A 20,974-nucleotide genomic window follows, 5' to 3' on the forward strand; every position below is an offset into this window, starting at 1 on the left:
TATTGTAATGACTCCATTCCCTCTTAACTGCAAAATTCTCTTTTTTCTGTCACAGAATTGTTTTTCCCTGTGGGAGAAACTTCCTAATGAGATATAGGCTGGGGTGTTCACCACCTTCCTCCACAGGCGATAAAATCAGCCCAAAGCCCACCTCACAGGTGTCAGTTTGTAGTCTGAATTCTTTCATACAGCCTGGGCTCAGCAACTCTGGTTCACTGCACAGGATGCACTTGACTGTGCCAAATCCATTGGCACAGGATTAGTGTCCACTGGCCCTTTCTCAGGGCCTTGTTCTTCAGGAGGTCCATTACGGGGTGGTTACAGTGGAAAATCCAGGCACAAAGCTCCTATAGTACCCTGCTAACCCAGGAATGACTTCACCTGCCCTTTGGCTGTAGGGATTGGAACATTTACCTTGCTGGCTAGAAGTTGTATTTGCCCATTCCCAGAGTATATCCCAAGTATTGTGAGCTAGGCCCTAGCTTTCCTCTGGGCAGTAACCAGCTTAAATCACATTTATTTACAGCTAGGCCGTTTTCAGGCTACTGGAGAGATCTCACAGTTTTATTAATAATAAACAGAGAGCTGAGAGAAATAGAGAGTGTGAAATCCAGTGCTGCACAACATAAACAGCAGCATAGAAGCCAACAGGCAGAATAGACAGGGGCTGTGGCAGCCCTTCCAGACAAAATGGGATCTATTGTTCATTTTTGTAGCTAATCATAAACATTGGGAGTGCTCACTGTGTTTTTTGTTAGCGAGGCAAAGGGCAATTTTCTCCTTCCACATATTGGCATAAGTGATCAAAACCCAAATAATCTGTGCTGTACTATTGAAGGCACATCACTGCTTGGCAGTACAAACTAAAAAGAGAACATATCATGTGTACATTTCACCTATATACATTTTTACAACAAGCGAGATTCCACTGGGTAAGAAACTGAATGGAACAGAACAGTTGCAGTGGAGTTTGATTTTAACGATCACTGCGTGTAATGATCATTTGTCTGCATGTTAAATTCCACAGACTGTTCTTATTGGTGCAAATGTTTGAACATACCGTATGCTGATTTTAAGTCTGATTGTTCAGTGGGACATGCAGTTCTGATTAGATTGGAAATAGTTTGATTCTCTTTGATGTTTTAATGGGTCAAATTCTATAGCCAGTTATGAAGAACCATTGCACTCAGAGGCCATAAAGTAACTGTGCAGAGAGATTTCAAGGAGTGTGTGGCCTTTGGACAATGGCACCTATGTAGAGTGCCTATCAACATAACAGAGAGACAGACAAGTTTCCAGCCTTCTAATTCATGGTCCATGGTATAAAGACTGACATGCAGACCTCTGCTCACTCTGACTGGCTCCCCATCAAATACCTCCATACCTATGACAGTAATGAACTCAAACACATTTCACCTGTTTGAGGTGACCTCCTGTGACATGTAGAGTCAGTTTTGTGGCTGGTGAGCATCTGGGGGCCTTGGCTGACTGATCCAGAATGAAAGTTCCCATTGCAGCTAAAGATGAAAGTACAAAGAGAAAAACTGCTGTTTCTGTCCCCTTCTCTAACACAGTAACCAAATACAGATGGCAGTGATTTTAACTGGTGTTCTGAGCGGTAGCTTTATCACCAGAGAAAAAACAGTGAGGAAGATCGAAGTTCTTTATTCCAATTATTCTGAACTTGTGTTCAAATAATGTCCTAAAAATAGTAATGGGGAATAAATCTAAACTACCACTTGATGTCACCATTGCTCTGCCTATGCACAGCTGTTCCAGAAATCTTTATGACGATCATGGAAGATTTAAAAAGTTCAATTACAATATTTATTTAGAAAGCTGTTTTACAGGAAATATACATGAAATTTCAGCGAGCAGGTTTTACCCTACCGTGGGTATATGGGTGCTACACAACACAGCAGAGGGTCGGATTCACAGAACTCATGACAGCAGAGAGTACAGCGAAGTGGCGGTTTGTAGAAATGCAACATACAGTCATCTCTTTACTGGGGAATCTATAAGCAACCAGTAGGGGCAGATCTGCTTCTTACAAAAATTAATAATATTAAACTGTACAAAGATTATTAAAGGAGAAAAATTCTAATGAAAGATAAGTGCAGTATATACATCATATATTATACTGACATGCACTGTCTAGCTTTGGGGAAATGATATAGATGGGTTTCATCCTTAATTTATATCAATATTTCATAACCAGGCTTCCCTTTAACCAAAAAAAAAAAAATGTTCCTTTGAACAACTGAAAACCCCCCTTTAAAAAAAAACAAACCCCCAAATCACATATAAATTAACAGTATAAAAGTAATAAACTCAAATAGTATTGTGAACTCAAAATAATCAGCGTATTTCTAAAACACCAAACCCCACACATTCACACATCCTGGACATTTATTATCATTTTTCATTTTCAGACTGCCTTACAAACATTTACTAATTAAACTTCACAAAAACATGTGAGATGGGTAATGATCATTACCACCATTTAACAGATGCAAAACAACTAAGGCATCTCCCCAAAGTCACAGGGAGTCAAGGTCAGAACCAGGACTAGATCTAAAAAATCGTGTCTCTCAGAGATACAATACATCAGAGTGTCAGAATAAACTAAGCAGGCATCAGCAAGTGTCAGAATAAACTAAGAGAGGGTGGAACAGAGACATACAAAAAAGTGGCATCAATAGAAGTTTCCCTTTTCCATTGTGCACCCAAATTAGATATTAAAGACTTAGTCTATTGCCACAAGTGCTTGATTGCCATATTTTGCTTCCTCCAAGTCAGGTGTTCTTCTGATATTGATATTACTAAGGGCTCAGTTCATAATTTTCCTCAACAAATATACCAGTTGATTCTGGTTCTGAATCTATCAAGTTCAGTCAACACAAAATTAATAGGTCTCAAAAACTTTTTAAAATTATCTGAATTTAAGTGGCCCCAAGTCACGGAATGGCTGAGGAAGTAGACAGCTCATACAGTTTCCAACAAACCCATGTATTTTCTTCATTTTCAGTGGCTGGAATAAATCTGGTATGAATGCAGAGACTGGAAGAACAGAGCTACTAACTGAAATACAAAAAGGTAGAAAATAGTGGGACTTTGGGTGAGATAGCAGAAAATATATGCTTAAGGCCTGATTCTCATGTACACAAAGGCCCCTTTACAATGGAAAAGTTCTCCTGTGGTTGACAGCTAAGGACCTGATTCTCATTTACATTAATGTGAACAATGTAAAGAGGTTTTTGTATAAGTAAGATACAGGTCTGTAGCCTTCAAACATAGGAGATTTTTTTACACTAGGCAGGGCAGAGGGAGCAAAGTCACCTTTCTTGTTTTTGACTTTTCTGTCTCTAAATAGCTCTTCCATTTAGTGGCCAGCTTTTTGGTGAGATCAGCCTGGGAGAGTTATATGTAACACAACTGTGCCTTTGTCTATGCAATGAAGTTTTTCAATGGGGAATTTCTATTTTGGAGTTTGTGGTTCTCAGAAAAATAAATGTTTATAGTAACTATAAGGAATGAAGGAAACTAGGCCTTCCATTATCAAGCTACTTCAGCAGTGTTATTTTGGATTAGATAATTACTAACTTGAATCAGGATTCTACCAATGAAGGCCTCAGAAATCAATGCTTTTCCTGGAGTGAAACCTAAGTCTATTAATGTCTGTGAAATTCTCATTGGCGAGTTAGTATATATAGAGAGAAGTAATAATTTACTCCTTTCAACATTCTGCTAGGATATGAAGTGTAAGAGTAATGAAAAAAGATATACCAATTACTTACAAACATTTCAAAATGGATTACAAACGTGCCACTCCCCCACGTAGCATTCATTCCTGTTCCAGTTGAAAACGATGGCTGAACTCCCATTAGCGTCAATGGAAGCAGGACTGGGCTCATAAAATAAGGGTTATTAAGGTGCCAGTTGTCAGCTCAGATTATCTTATTCTTTTTCAAGCTGTTGCAACAGTATTTCCATCCCCGAGTGAAGAAACCATCATTGGGAATAGTTGCAATGAAGAGTGAAGCTAGGTGAATTGCACAGAAAGCAAATAGAAAGGCAGCATGACCAAAGCAGAATCACTTGAATCTAAAAGTGATTCTGCTTTGGTCATGCTGCCTTTATATTTGCCTTTCATGAACAGTCAGACAACTATTCTTTATTCTCATGAATGCTTGGAGAAAGCAAATAGCATTTCTAGAGCTGCGAGGAGAAAAGTGATTGTTTCACAGAGAAGTTTGATATTTCAAAATTTGGTTATGTTCTGATTCAGAACAATCCCTTTCCCCCCAAAATTTGAAATTCTCTGTGAAAGGGAAAGCCTGTGGGGTTCTGACTCAAATGCTCCACCTGGCTGGTTGCCCTAGAGTTGTGGACCCTGGAAGCCCTGGGGTCCCGGAGTCTGGGGAAGTTCACCTTGTTGGCTGCCCTGGGGCTGTGGACCCTGGAAATCCAAGCTCCTCAGCAGCCCACCAGATGGGTTGCCATGGAGACGAGCAAGTTTTGAACACTTCTATATTATTACCATAACATATTTATATGATGGTAGTACCCAAAGCCCCCAGCTGGGATTAAACCAACTTGTGATTGGTGTTGTCTGAATGAAGAAAAGAGACAAGCTCTGCCCTGTAGGGCTTACAGTCTAAAGACATAAACAGACAAAAGTTAGGGCATGTGAACACACAGGCACATGAGGATGGTTAAGAATTGGAACAGCTTTGTTAGTTATATGCATTGCAGCCTTGGCAAGTGAGTAGTAAAACAAGTCAGACAAGACTTGACCATACTTTTCATAGCACAGACACAACTCCTTTTTGTACACTGTGATGATGACAAAAAGTTACAGACCGATACATGAAGTGCACATAATATATTTCACATGGGAATAGGACATTCTCAGCACATTGGGGAGACAGTGATCCACAAGCCCCTCACAGTACCTTGCAAAAGATACAGTTAAATTATCCAAATACCTTATCACACCCAGGAACATGAATGCAATTACTTTTATATAAGGTATCAATTGCTCTTTCAGTATCCTACTGTTAAGCACATGCTGTAACCATGAGATGGTTGCTGTAGACTTAGATCATTTTGTGTAAAGCTGAGCCAAGCAAGTAAAAGATAAAGTATAGTGCTATTTTGTAGGATGTGGCCTAGGCTGCCACATTTATGCCTCATCAGATTCCTAAAATGATGACATAGCATTGGTTATATAAACTTAACACAGATTCAATCGTTCCAGAGGTTGTTCTCCAGAGACAAAAATATGAAATCCTGCAGAGAACAAAGCATCAGAACAAGCACATGTAAAAGAGCAAAAAAATACTACTACTCTTTGGAGAACACAAGATTGCTGGTTCTCTCTTCTTTGCTTTCCATGTTCTCAGTGGCTGAGATAGCAGCAGAAAGTCCCCAAAAGGATAATCAACAATAGCAACTATAGTCAACATGTTCAGAACAGTTGAGTGACCACTCATAGATCCCTTTAACATATATGGGCACTAAAAGGACATTTGATGGAAGTTGGTTGAAGTGGAAAATAAGATCTGATTACCATGCAGTTGTCACTAGGATCACTAAAGATAAGCAGAAATCAGGGAGCCTTGAAGAAGCAAGAAATTTTTCATATACTTCAAAATCCAAGGGAAGACTTTAAAAGCCCTGGACAGACTTGATCAATATATTCAGCCTAAGAAGAATGTGACATCTGAGATTCATGTATTCTGTCAGGCACGCCAAAATCAAAATGTAACCATTGATTTGTTTGTCACCAGATTTTGCCAGCTTGCAAATTTTGTTGACTCTGAGGTGCACACAGATGACATTATAAAGAGACCAAATAACTAAATGGTGAACTTCAAGAAAGGTACTTGTTTACGAAGAACATGACCGAATACTTGCAATAGGACAAACTGTAAACCTCGGAGAGTAGCAAATATATCAAATGGGGTGCAATGCCACGCTACTAGATTATTATGTAGTGTCCTCCAAAAAGCAAGAGACAGCAGACTAATGTCAATCACTCAGGGTCAGGTCAACGGGAATATTTCCAATTATTTTAAAGGGAGTTGGACTGGGCCTTTAATCTAGGTTTTCAATATCAATGAAAAGATTGTACATCATTTTATCAGATCAGTCTCAGACATCCAGTGACATGGGATTCCCACCTCCCCTGTTCCCTCACCCCCATATGGCTATGAGTCAAGTGATTTCTTCAAGACCCATTAATAATCACTCATTGGAACAACTTACCTAGGGCTGTGGTAGATTCTCCATCTCAAAAATCTTTAAATCAAGATTAGCTATCTTTCCAACAGATATGCTGTGGCTCAAATACAAGTTATGGGTTTGACACAGAAATGGTTTGGTGAGGTTCTGTGTTCTGCAAGAAGTCAGACTACATGATCATAATGATTCTTTCTGGCCTTAGAATCAATGAATAACCTGGAACAATAAAAATGTATTCAGTGTACAATTTGTAAATTCCAAAGAAGCAGGAATTTCCCACAGGTTATGCTTTTCAGAATCTAAGCTTTCATTTTGAAAAGAAAAGCTGTCACCCCTTCTGGTGACCTTTAGAATGTAGACTGCAATGCTGTCTTGAGTCTGCAGCCAGACTGACTGAAACAGCAGCGACATTTGTTTGCTTATGAGAAAAGCGGAGCATATTAACTTCAATTTAAGTTAAATGGGAGGTGCAGATACTCAGCATGTCTCAAAATTGGGCCCCAAGAAATATCCAATTCATATAATTACCCAGGATAGGAAGACACCCCTGTCATCTCCAGATATTCCATTCATTTCAAAGGATTCTTGGTATTCGAGTAAAGCTTCAACATCTGAGTATGTTTTTTTAAATGAAATGATCCTCCAACTTTTTGGGAAACAGTAGTGTTTGCAGTGCTACAATTTAAATGTTGGACCCCAGAGCATACGGCACTAAATGCATTTTCTTATCAAACTTGGACCAGCATCACTAGAGAGGTGGTAGCTCATTTAAAACAAACTATGCAAAATTTAAGGTGCTTCTTCTGATGGGAATTATGTTTGTATTTACCTATTTTATATTCATCTACCATCTAATTGTCCCATTGCCAAGTTTGCAGCCATCCTTTGGGAGTGCCTTACAATTCTCTGTTGTCCGCATAATGTATATAAATCTGGTGTTGGTTTCCTGTATCAGAGTTCAATCACTCATAACCACACAACATAACCATAATCATATACCCAGTGTTAGTAGATATTAAAGCTCCTACAATTCTTTTTTTATATATATATGTTACCCAAACTCCTTTCTGTATCTGAACCAAAAGTGTATTGTGTCTATAATATCTAGTGCTCTGTACCTATCAAACTGAAAAATTCTTAGGTTGTATCCATTGTGGGTGTCCAAATGAAGAAATGTTTGTAGTCAGAAATGGAATATGTATAATCTTTTACTCTAACCCTATGGAAAATTGTGTCCACGTTTACACAGAGGCTACTAACAAAGGATGCCTGCTTCTACAGATATGTGTTGTAATGAACAAGATGGTGTGCAAGATAAGGGGTACCTATAATCCAAATATGTTCTGTGATTGATAAGGGATATTTGTTATTGCAGATGTTTTTCTGTGGCTTATAAAGTAATGACTCACTGAAAAATGTTTTTAATTTATTAGGAATTACTTGTTGCCACAGATGTTCTTAGTAATAATGACTGGGTTAGAAACCTCTCTAGCTTATCAATCATGTAAACGGAGATAATTTATGGAACTTCATTTATGGTATTAGGTAAATTAAGTTATCAAAACCAGAACACATAGTGGGATCAGTTATGGGAACATAGCTTCTCTTCTCCACAAAAGAATTTCTTTGTTTCATATCCGGTAAAAGGGAAGAGTTTTTGGAAGCTAATTCGGAAGTGGAAACGGACAAGCTGCTATTGCTTCACCAGTTACGGAGCATTTGGCAAAGTATGTTTTTATTTTCTGTATTCTTTATTGTGCTGTATTAATCTTTGAGTAATGATCTCTGATTAAATAATTCCAGTTAGACTGATTATCTGATATCTCATGCTATTAATATCATCACTATTAAACTGGGACACCCAACGCCAGTCAAGACTAGGCTGGAAAAACTTGTTAGGCAGAAGGTACCACCTATTCCACTTGCTTACACCAGAGCTAGCACCGTTCCCTTCACTTTTGATAATGGGTTTGAATTTTGCGTCACATATCTTGTGTCTTGGATTTGCTGTCTTTGCCAAATCCAAGCAGAATTGGACCTTGCAAAGGAAATTAAAACCAACAGTAAAAGATTCTTTCGCCATATAAGTAAAAAGAAAACAAGGAATGAAAAAGTGGGACCCTTAAGCACTGAGGATGGGGTGGAGGTCTCCCATGTTTAAGAAGGATGAATTCAAACTGGAACAGGTGCAGAGGAGGGCTACTAGGATGATCAGAGGAATAGAGAACCTACCTTCTGAGAAGAGACTCAAAGACCTTGACTTGTTTTGCCTAACCAAAAGAAGGCTGAGGGGAGATATGACTGCTCTCTATAAATACATTAGAGGGATGAATATCAGGGAGGGAGAGAAGTTATTTAAATGAAGCACCAATGAGGACACAAAACCAAATGGATATAAACTGGTCATCAACAAGTTTAGGCTTGAAATTAGATGAAAGATTCTAACCATCAGAGGAGTGAAGTTCTGGAACAGCCTTCCAAGGGGAGAAGTGGGGGCAAAAAACCTATCTGGCTTCAAGACTGAGCTTGATAAATTCATGGAGCAGATGGTATGATGAGACTGCCTACAATGACATGTAGCTGATCTGCAAGAGCTAACAGCAAGTATCTCCATTGGCCAGTGATGGGCTGCTGGATGAGGAGGGCTCTGGGTTACTACAGAGAATTCTTTCCCAGGCATCTGGCTTGTGGGTCTTGCCCACATGCTCAGGGTCTAACTGATTACCACATTTGGGGTCAGGAAAGAAATTTCCCCCGAGTCAGATTGGCAGAGACCTTGGGTCAGGGGTTCACCTTCCTCTGCAACACGGGTCACGGGTCACTTTCAGGTTTAAATTAATGTAAATGGTGGCTTCTCTGTACCTTGAAGTCATTAAAACATTATTTGAGGTCTTCTGCTACTCATCCAATTTTCTTGTTTTTATGGGATTTCACACATTATCAGGAGAAAAATATTTTTAAACGAATAAAAACCAAAGAAACAAAAATAGGAAAGGGAGTCAGGAGTGGGGGCAGTATCTGAAACTACTCTGAACTTGTTTTTTAAACCATGTCTAGTTTTCAAGTTGACAGTGTCCCTTTAGGTTGTATTACCAATTTATGATTTGACACAATGTACTAATTTCTGTATTAATGAACTTTCCCCAAACATTCATAAATCTGTTCACATGAGTCTTTTAAAATGAAATTAAAGCCTTGATTGTGCAGGGGAAATCTGCTAACATGGCACCTTAGGTCATCTCAGATGACTCAGTCAGTCCTTGTGGACATAAGGGAACCTGTTTCAGAATCAGGGCCTAAATGTGCTTAATATGAATCTTAGGTGCTTTACTCTTATGCTTTTTACAGTCCTTAATCCAGTCAAGTTATTTTATTCAATAATTAAGAGACAAAGTGTAGTATATGAGTATATTACTCTAGGATTATGCTCAAAGTCCTAAACTTCAGTTTCTTTTAAAATTAAAATATCTCCTAACAATGAGAGAGGTGGATAAAGCTGAAAACACTGTTTTATTAATTATTATTATTATTATTACTATTATTACAAAAAGCATGAGTTCTAAACTAAAAATAGGAATGATGATTAACCTTTCAAATCTGCCAGAAATGATATGGCAGAGAGAACAGCGATTAGAAATAGCTGTGATAAAGTCAGCATCAAGACAAGTGGACCAGATTCATCTGAAAGAACAAAACGTGTTTAAAATAAAAAGGAATGCAGTAAAGCACAATAGGATGCATTTGTTAAGGGAAAATTGCTAGAGGGGTCTAAATAATGAGGAGAGGTAAAATCTGATACTAGTGTAGTGCATGGTATTGTTACACTTTGTCTTTTAGATTTCTTGGAAACCAATCATAATGCTTTCTGGAACTGGATCAGTTACCTCCAAGGCAACTCACTGTACATGAAGAAAACCATTCTGAGAGTGGCTGCATTAGGAATACAGACAACCCTTTTCTATGCTAATCATTTCAATTCGACTATAGATTTTCCTGAAAGTTGTAGTTTTCCTTTCACCTTTCCATTGCATTTACATTTTATTCATTATTTCACAAATCCCATTAGTCGGAATTTTTTTTAACAGAAATGAATAGACATATTTATGCCTATTTTCTTTTGATAAGGTTTATAACTAGGTCAACATTTTTTACAGCCTGGCTTGGTGATAGTGTTCTGCATTGTCACGGGGGAGACTAGCACTCAAATTCCTGACATATTTTCCTCAATCATGGAGCTGGGAGGGCCTCCATATGAATACACAGCATCATGCTCAGCCTATGGGGAGAGTTTTGTGGTCCTCAAGGCTGATTTACCAGTCTGATTAAGGATCCCCATGGATGTGGGACTTCAAAAATGGCCATTGAAATGGAAAGATCCCAATGTTTCCTCTTTCAAAGAGACACCCCAAGGAAAAAAAATAAGGTCCTGATCTAATTACCATGGAAGTCTTTCAGTAGATCCTCAATGGGAATTGGATCAGGGTCTGAATTAGAACACTTCTCCTAAGGTATGATTCACAAATGATCAGATTTGGGATCTGAATTGCTAGCACATATTTAGTTGCTGTCTATAAACCTGTCTTTTAGCATACAAAACTAAAATTCCTGTAACAACTTTGTTTTCCATGCTTCTGTACCTTTGGCTGTTCGGTAGAAAATAAACAGAACATTGTTCATTCCACATGTAATAATATGTTAAAAGTGGCTCTGGTCAAAAAAGTGACAATGTAAAAAATTGTGCCTCCTTGCTCAACAGACCTGTGGGTTTGTGTTGCACCACATACATTTCAATAACACTGAAATGGGTCCTGTTTCCCCAAGAGTTTGGTAGAATGTCACCCCATTGCTAGTTGTAACATATTATATTGCCTGACACATTGCTGTATGCTGCCGTAATTGAAAGCAGTGCTGTGTGTAAACTAAAAAGGGATTACATCTTTCTGTAGATCTGATGAAATTCAGACAGAATCTTCTCATTCACATTAATTGCATTGATTAAAACACTTAGAAGGATCACAAATCATTAGCTGCATGAACCAGACTACTTGAAATATTTCTAAGTAATGCAGATCAACACATTTAGTCAAAATGTCCTGATAAAACAGCAGAAATGATGTACTGAAAACACTTCTTACAAAAAAAAATCTTGCATAATAAATCACATCTAGTCTACAATAAAGTCATTAACCACTGTTCTGTTCTTCTTCTCTGAAGAATAAATCAGCCATAATGCAACTTATTTTAGGTCAGTTTGCACATAAAGTAGAAAGAAGATGAAGTGAATGTTGATTTGGAATGAAAGTAAACTCCTATTTCTATCATTATCCTTTAACAAGGTGCATATTTGTTGCAGTCCTAAATAAAATATAAAACCTAGCAAATGGGTCTATCTGAGAATCACTTCTTATGATCTACTTCTTATTTTATCTTCATCATAAAATATATACTTTACAAAACTCTCCGTTTTACGATAATTTTGGAAGTATGTAAATTCTCCAGCAAAAATAAAACATAGTTTTCATTTAGTTGTACAAGGTGAGCTCAGGAATATAGAATAATATTTTCCGTAAGAATGCATTGGTTTCACTATGAAATAAGGTTTCTTTGCTATCAGCCCTGGAGAAACATATTGGTTTCAGTTAAAATGTATTGCCATGCTTTCACTAAAACATACAGACATTATAACACTGTATATTGGTTTCAGTAACAATGTATTCTTTCCAATGGATTCATGTGGCTTTCAGCAAGAATGTATTGATTTCATTAAAGTGTGCTGCTTGAGATAAACAAAAATTCAGTTAAAATGCATAGGTTTCTGTTAAAGTTCATTGACTGAAGTGAAGAACATTACACAATGTTGCTGGGTAGCCTTAGGGTTTTTAAAACACTGGGTAGGAAAGTACATGTAAGTAATAGTGAAGGTTACTGAAAACAAAGCCTATTTTATAACATCTAAAGATGTAAATGTTCTAAAGTACATTAAATTTTATCTCCCTACGCCGTTTGTGTCAGCTGCTAAGTACACAGAGACATACATGCACAGTAAGGATGACAATCTTCACCCACGTGAATACCCTTCTAACCAAGTGCAGGGCAAGTGTTTTTTTAACATGTGCAGTAATCATTTGTTATCCCAAAACCAATTCTTAAAAGTTCATTTTAAATAAAGTTCAGCATTCCTTCACTTCCGAGATAACAGACTTTCTGACTTTCCAGCACTGCTTGTGTGTATACAGTAGGAAGAGCTCCAGCTGGTAGTATATTAAGTTACATAGTAAATAACATGTTTGCTTGCTATGGGCTATCGACATTAGTATGTACATTTGTCAACGACCAAATTTTCAAAACCTGGTGGCAGATTCTCCCCTCACTTATACCTTTTTTGCACCAGAGTAACCCGATTTACTTAATGGCGTAATTCCTGATTTACATAAGAGAATGTGGTTTATAGTCTCTGTTGCATGCAAGAGACTGTTGCACAACAATCACACACTATCATTTTTGCACACTATTGATAGAATTTGCCACAAACTCTATTTACACACCTTTACTGAGCACAAATTGTGCCCAAATGAATCATAGCTTGTTTATATTTTATCATTTGTGAGCACATCTCAGTAGACAATACAATTCACGTTACAGTGGTTTGTACTGTCAAGTATAGGCTGGGTTGTAGTTAATTTGAAAATTTTGCCCAACAGATTTAGGAGATCTGACTTAGTTCAGAACCCAAATGCTGGATTTTTATCTCAACTATCTAGTGTCTGAAAAATTGGGAAGATACCTTGAGAAAACAGGTTTTAGAGTACCAGCCGTGTTAGTCTGTATCCGCTTTTTTTCCACTGAATGCATCCGATGAAGTGAGCTGTAGCTCACGAAAGCTTATGCTCAAATAGATTTGTTAGTTTCTAAGGTGCCACAAGTACTCCTTTTCTTTTTTCTTGAGAAAACAGGGTCTCTCTTGAGATTTTTATTTGCTTCATCCATTCAGGCTAGAAATACCATTGAGTTTGATTCTCTGTTTTCTTGCACCAATCTGTGCTATGCTTTTCTTGTTAAAGCAATGGGAAGTGGCAATTAGAACCAAAGTATTTTATTGAACAACTGCATAACTAACACTGCAGAAACCAGAGCTTGCTGTTCAGGACAGCATGAAAATCACTCTGGGCTTGCCTTCACTGCAAAGTTAGCTCGAGTTATAACTCAAGTATTGCCCCTAACTTAAGTCCTGTCATAAAAACCCTTGAGTGTGGTGGCCCTTTTATGGGCCAATAAGGGGATATAAACTAAAGCTCAAGTTAGTGTAACCCACACAAGTTCTGGGTGTGGTGTTCTGTCCCACCTAGTGGCACCGAGACCACTTAAAGAGAGAGATAAAATGAGTCTGCTCCATAGCCTTAGCTAACAGCCAGTTGGCTTTTAACTCATGTGGTAGAGGCTCATGCATTGAGCTCCCAGGTTCAATCCTGCCCGCTGGCGACCGGGGTCTGTTGGTGTTACATTAGCACAGCTCATCAGCTGATAACATCACCACTCAGCTGTTTGGATGCAGGTTAGCTCTATTTAAGTGCCACTAATCCTCCAGTGCCATCCCACAATTTCCTCAAGTGTCCAGAAAGGGCAGACATGTTCTCCCACAATACACAGAGAAAGAGTGTATAGTGTGGCTCGCTTACTGCAGCACAAAGAATCATGGGATGTACCCCCAGGTGTCTTAGTATCATACACAAGTGAATGCAGTGCCAGCATAAGCGTTATTTCTCAATGTGGCCACTCTCACTTGTTCACTGGCTCAAGAGAAGTCATTCAGGATAACTCTGCAGTGAAGATATATGCTCTTTCCCTGCAGTGCGGGACCTCTGCTTCCAATATGCAGGGTAACATTTTGACCTCTGTGGGTATGTCTACACAACCCACCGAAGTGAGCCTCCCAACCCGGCCTGACAGTCTTGGGCTAGTGGGGATCGCGCTGTGCTCTAAAAATAGCTGCGTAGATGGTACTTTAAGTTCCGGCTCAGGCTGGGGCTTTGACTCGAGCCTGGGGATGGGGGTTCACAGCCTGAGCCACAACTTCAAAGTTCTATCTACACAGCTACTTTTAGAGCATTAGTGTGAGCCCTGCCACCCCAAGGCTGGAAGGCTTGCTTCAGTGTGTTGTACAGACATACTAATAAGCCATATCCCCCTCATCCTTATGCAACAACAGCTGCTTCACACATGTTCAAAGTGGTTGTGAAACGCTACCGTTTTGTTTTGGGAGTTTTGTACACTCACTTCACACAGCTGCAAATGACAACACAAGGTGCAAAACATCAGGCCTCACGAGAAAAAGCCTTTGTGGTAGCAATCTGGCACTTGTACTCTCTGTCGCTAGTACCCAAAAATGACAATAAAAGGAAAAATGGTATCAGAAATCTTTAGAACCTCCCAGGGAGTTCAGTTCTGGTTTGGCTCAAAGTTCAGAGCATTTCTTATTTTATCCACATTGGCTTGCCTACTGTAAAACAGCACACACTGCAAATGAAATCACATTACTTTAAGAGCTGCACATTTTATTATGGGTCCTTTATTAGGGACCTGGTCATACACCCTTTACGCATGCAAAGCTTCCCTAGATTTCAATTGAAGTTGTGTCCAAGTGAAGACAGGAGGATTGAGCCCGGCTATCATGCTCGGTGCTGCAGTACAGCTCCAAGAGTGGGGCCTGCTGGTAGATGAGGCTAGGTCCACAGGTAGTGAGCATACATGCAATACACATTAACAGGGTGCATACACTCTTCCATTCCAAACCAGCAACAGCACATGCCCTAACGAGCAGTACAGCTGCCCTACCTAATTTCAGTTGTGTGTGCTGGGAATTATTCTGCTCCCTTTAACCCCAGAATGGCTCCTGTGAATAAGGAAATTATTCTACCCTAATATACTGGGATTGTTCCACCCACCACTGTAACTTACATGGACATCCACAAGCCTTTTTCTTTCTCTGAATCTCACTTTTTGCCCTTCTTCCAGGACCTTTAAAATCCTCCTTTTCTCCAATGGTTCCATTACAATGTGCACCCGAGTGCAATTATGTATTTGTCTCTAACTAGGCTGTAGTTCCAGAGCACACACATGAATTCAGCAGCAGTTTACTGACTTAGCAGACATAGTTCTGGATCAAGTTATCTGTTGAGTGGATCTACATGGGAAAAGCCTGAAGAGTAAGATCGCAAGGAAGCAAGGAAACAGATAACTTATGGATGACTGGTAGGAGGGAAAGGGTGAGAAGGGTTTATTGGAAGTCAGAAAGAGACTTGTTGACAGGAAGAGGGTGGTAATTGAGGGCATTTATTCAAATTGTTAGATACCTCAGCAGCTTGCTCTTCATTCAGTTCTTATTTTGACCAACAGATTCTAGTTCCTCTTGAAAAGAGATGACCCCATTCCTGCCCAAGGGGTTTCATGTATTCTCAAAGCCTTAGTCGCATCAACTTTGTTTTACACCGCGATACTACTGTGAATGGCTAGATTGGAGATATTACTTTTAACTTATCATGATGTTGCCAGACAAGTAAAGCTTCATGTTGTAGTAAAAGTGTTCCTGTTGCCTATTTGAAAAAAATAATAGTTTTTGTCCTGCTTTAATCTGCAGCTGCAAAGTGGAGGGCACCGATTACCCTACCCACCTTCAGCTTGTCAACACGTTTATGCAGTGCTGCTGATGTTCAGGATCAGCAGCTCATTCATGTGAGAAAGTGAGCATTTTGCCAGTCAACTCAAGCGAGTGAGTGAGTCAGTCAACACGTGTTGCATTTAATTCTCAGTGCATGGGTTTTGTATATCACATTTGGGGGTGAAAAAGCTCAAGATATGATTTATAAGAGAAAAAACTAATTACACAGACAATGCTAGAGAAAGTCTACATGTTATGTCAGTTGGTCTCAGTAGCAGAAGGAATACACAACATTAACATTTGTAGTAATAGAGCAAAAGCACTGAAACAAAAGGGCTTTGCTGATGGGGTGATTTCAAGCTCAATTTCTGACTACAACTTGGACCAATTGCCAGTTAGGTCATCGACTACATGAAGAATGTCCTAATGACAAACAAACAATTCACACCACAAGTGTTTCTAGGGTTCATTTGCTGCCAGTGTTGACCTGTACAATTCTATGCTTCACCCTGCCAAGCTTATTTTACTAACAGTTTTGGCTGAGCTAAACAATTGGGCCATATTTGTGGGTTATTTCCAGGACATGCCTTAACTTTTTCTGATGAAGTAAGTTGAAAATTTCATCAGAAGCTGAACTTTTGCCCAATAAATTAAAAATGACAACTTGGTTCTTTATATATGGATCAGCTGAGTTAGAAGTCAAGTACAAGAGTATAATAAAACATGCAAGACGACATTCCCACAAAATGCTATTGCCACACTGATTAACCTTTATTCACAATTCTATATTGGGCTAATAATCAGTTCACATTGCCTTATCAGCTCAGAATGAATAATATTTCTTCAGGTTGTCATGCACAAAGATGCACTTCACAGAAGCATCTCTTTTCAGGAAAGCACTAAGTATTTACTTAACTTTAAGCATGCTTGTAAGTCCTGCTGAATGAGGATGGACGTAATCATGAGTTGAAGTGCTTTCTTGAAACAAGACCTACATGCACATGGTCTCATCTGCCCTAGCAGTCTTCTGGCTATTTGTCTGAAGGGCATGCCATCAATTTGGCATGGGAACCTTCAGAACTGTTTATGCAGATGGCATCCATCTTATTTCTGTAAATCAGGGTTGTGACACACCCAGGGTACAATCTAGACTGATGAACAGCTGTGTCACCTCAGCCCTCTGACCTGGGTTTCCCTTTACACTGCTTTGCTACTGCAGCCACCACTCCTGATCTGCTCTCATACAGTCTTCAGCAATTAAGTCACTCCCAGCTCTATTGTATGAGTGCTGCAGCCAGCCACTCTTGAATTACAGTGCAGGATAACACCAGCACGTTCCCAGTCCCAGAAATGTGCATCTTATACTGTCCAGCCTTCCCCTGGACAATACAAGTTCATATAAAGTCCATCAGAAGAAAGAGGATAAAATATATTGCATTACAATGCCTCTATATAAATGTAGGGTACATCTTTACCTTGAACACTGTGTTCAGTTTTGATCACCTCATATTAGAAAGGACACCAACAAGGTATAAGGAAAGGCAATGACAATGATTAGAGATTTGTGGGAGAAGGAATAAGCTATATATGAGGGATTAAAAAGACTAGGAATAGTGAGCTGGAAAAGAAGAGAAGCCAGGATAGATATAGAAAAGCAAGAAACTCTATAGAGAAAGCCATTCTCTATAGAGAAAGCCCCATTTTCTTTTTCCTATAATACAAAACAAGAACACACTCGATGAAATTAAAAGACAACAAATTTTAAAAACCTTGCAACATGAAATGTATTTTGCAAAGCATAATTAACCTTATCAAGTTCATTGCCATAGGATGTTCTTGAAATAGCATAGCGTGATTCAGAACAGGGTTAGCAATATGGTATATATGAATAAGAAGAGTATTTACCTATTCTAGGATATAGATAACAAGGACTCTCCATCCACATGCTTCTGGGCATAAAATGATTACCACCTGGAGGCAGGAAGAGTTTCCCCCCTCAGGTATAAATTCGCACAATGGGCCAATTGTATTATGTAGGTTGATGTTTTCTTGTAAAGCATTCATCACTGAGCATTGCCAAGAATCAGGATATTACAGTAGATCTGTTCTGGTGCAGCATTTCCTAACTTCCTAATTCTTGTTTTCAAAGTCAGAGGATAAGGATTGTCATGACTGGTAAAAATCCCCAATGGGCCCTCTAGAGAGTCTCGGTTTGGGAAATGGCAGCTGAGTCAACCTCAGAATAGGGAAAGACTTATAGGAGCAATAGGATGAAGTGTCCTTATCACTGGAAGCACCTTCCCAAACTCCAGTTCTGGGAATACAGGGTGGGGATAAATAAGAACCACACAGAGTACCAGAGTGGGTGGCAAATGGGAAACACTGGCCCCTGTAGGTCAATGGGAAAATGTCTTCAGTCTAAAGGCATAAATCTGTAGTCCTCACTTGGGCAAAACTCCCTCTGAAGAAAATGGGAGTAAGGGCTGCAGGACTAGGTCTTTTTTTTTTTTTAAAGCAAACCTCAGTAAAGTGAAAGCGCTCGATTGTTTTTTCTTTTTTCCTCAAGTGTTCACAGCTCATTTCTTTTTGCCATAAAGCTCCCTACTTTTAAATCCCCTCGGCTACCATTAAGATCTCCCTTGGCTGGAGAGTTTGGAGTGCTTTCAGCTAAAAAAAGTAAAATAAAATAACCCCTATGTTGTTAGGGGGTCCAAGCTTTGTAAGGAATAATTAACAACAGTGCATTACTACTCATTACAGACCAGGCTCTCTTAAATATGGGATCAGTTAAATCATGATTATGCACCAACATCTCCTGTTTTTACCTGTCAGAGATGCAAGGACCTAAAGATATAACATTTCTACCACCTCTGTTAGCTACTTACTAAACAGAAGATATTTGGTACCGGAAAAAAATGACCTGGTTTAAAATGCAGCTCCTTTAAAAAAAGGCTCTCTTTCCCTCCAGAACAGATTTTGATTGGAAAAGTGCTATGTTTCAATTCTGAGAAATTGATCTGAAGGAATAATAGCTTAGTTGGATAAACTGTGGTAGACTTCTAGTCCCAGCAGTATTGGCAGAAGAGGGCAGAGACAGGTTAACAGTGCTGGATATTATTTATGGGAAAGTAATCTTTCTTGTTTTCTTACAATTGAGAGAGAAAGAGAGGGTAAAAAAGGTTTCTACGTTTTGATAACCAGTTTATTTAGTGATCAGAGCCCCTCATAAAACAATAAATCAAATTATGCATGGTGTGATTTCTCATCTTCAAAAGAATCTTTAAGTTCACATTAAGGATAACAAATTTAATTTAGTTAGTAATTAATAATCTGGTGTACATCTACCCACTTTCTCCAAGGATAGAATCATCACACATCATTCGGGTGTATAAAAATCTCAATAATGATTTCCAGTCCCATCCATCTTTCTCTAGATATGCATTTGTACTTGGATATGAAGAAAATATGCATACTTCATTCAACTTTAAAAAACTGTCTATGTTTTCTAGAGTGGCCAGTGACTTTGTGTGCCTAACCTGCGATGCCTTAATGGGGTCTGATTTTCTGAAATACTGAGCAATCAGCCTTTGAAAATCAGGTCCCTTTAAGGTATGTCAAGTAGAACATCAAAAAACTAATTAATTGTTCACTTTTGAAAATTTAAGCCTGCCTTTATTTATATAAATACTATGCAGTCTCTACGTAAGGGCTACTTTAATGATCTCAAACCCATTATTCATCTGATACCAACTGCTGTTTGGAGGACTGTATGAAATGAATTCCTAGTATCTGTATCATAAAAACAAGAGGCATTTGTGTTAGTAAACTCAGTAGACAACCAAGGGATGGAAATGCAGACTGGCTACTGCCTCACCCCAAGCAGGGTTCCTGCAGCACGTGGTGGAGAAGGGGCAAGGAAACTTTTTAGCCTTTCTGGTTCTCAATCCAATACTTTCCATAAATACAAACTGACATTTTGAAAAAAAAACCCATGGGTGTTAAGCAGCACAATAAAACTAATTTTTAATTTTTGAGGCACATAGTGATTCCACTGTGGCAGGCTCCGGGAAACACACAGTGGTGTGTAGTTTGCTGCTGCTCCTGTTCTCAGTTATTAAGCACTACCTTCCACCCAAACATGCTAGTTGGCCTGGGGGTGGGTATGCCACTTTTTCTTATGGCTGTGACATGGGCCCTTACGGAAAAGGCCTGTAAGGACCGGACTCTCAGTTGTGCTGTTCCTGCAGTTGGGACAGGGATGGGGGGCGTGGTGGGAAGGGGGAGCAAAGGTGACTTTAAGCCACTGTTGAGCTTCTCATATTCTGGGGCTGGATCTGCATGAACTTGTGGTGTAAATTAGAGCAGCCTCAGTGCTGCTCTATTTTATCTTTTGGTTCCCATGATCCTCAATCAGCCCTTATGTACAGATCTACACCGGGAAAACCCCGGGCACAGAAGTATTCACAGAATAATCTTCTACTGTCCCAGCTCATCAAGGTGTGGAGCAATAGTTTATTCTGATCTCAAGCTTCATTTACCGGAATGTGCCTAATATTTTGGAAACAGGCTTGTTATTCTGATAATAAATCAATAACACAACAAAAGGAGAAATCCTGGACAAATGCTAGAGTAAATCTTGCTGCTGATTTCATAGTAAGATAGTATTTTACTATATCTTGTAATGCCTGGATTAGATGGTACAAATAGTAGGTCATGCTGGAAAAAGATTAACGAGACTATAACAAGGTGTCTGTTAAGTCATCAGGCATATAACTTCATAGTGATGATTATATTACAAAAGCTTTAACTGTAGGGTACAGGCTTACATGTAAGGTCTGTTTATCCATTTTTTAAAAACATGTAAGATACCCAAGTAAATTCACACAACCTAAGTTTGTATACACTCCAAGAATTTGTCAATAAATTGGTTAGAATCGCAAAATAAAAAATGTGTTATTTGTATTCAAGGTTTGGTATTTGGTAAAGGGGAAAAAGAAATGCTGTTCCATGTTTTTCTTTCAGAAAGATTGCTTGACTATTATCAGGAATCACTCCATATATCAAATGCTGAGG

The sequence above is a fragment of the Lepidochelys kempii genome, chromosome 2 (genome assembly GCF_965140285.1).
Source record: "Lepidochelys kempii isolate rLepKem1 chromosome 2, rLepKem1.hap1, whole genome shotgun sequence".
Lineage (NCBI taxonomy): Eukaryota > Metazoa > Chordata > Testudines > Cheloniidae > Lepidochelys > Lepidochelys kempii.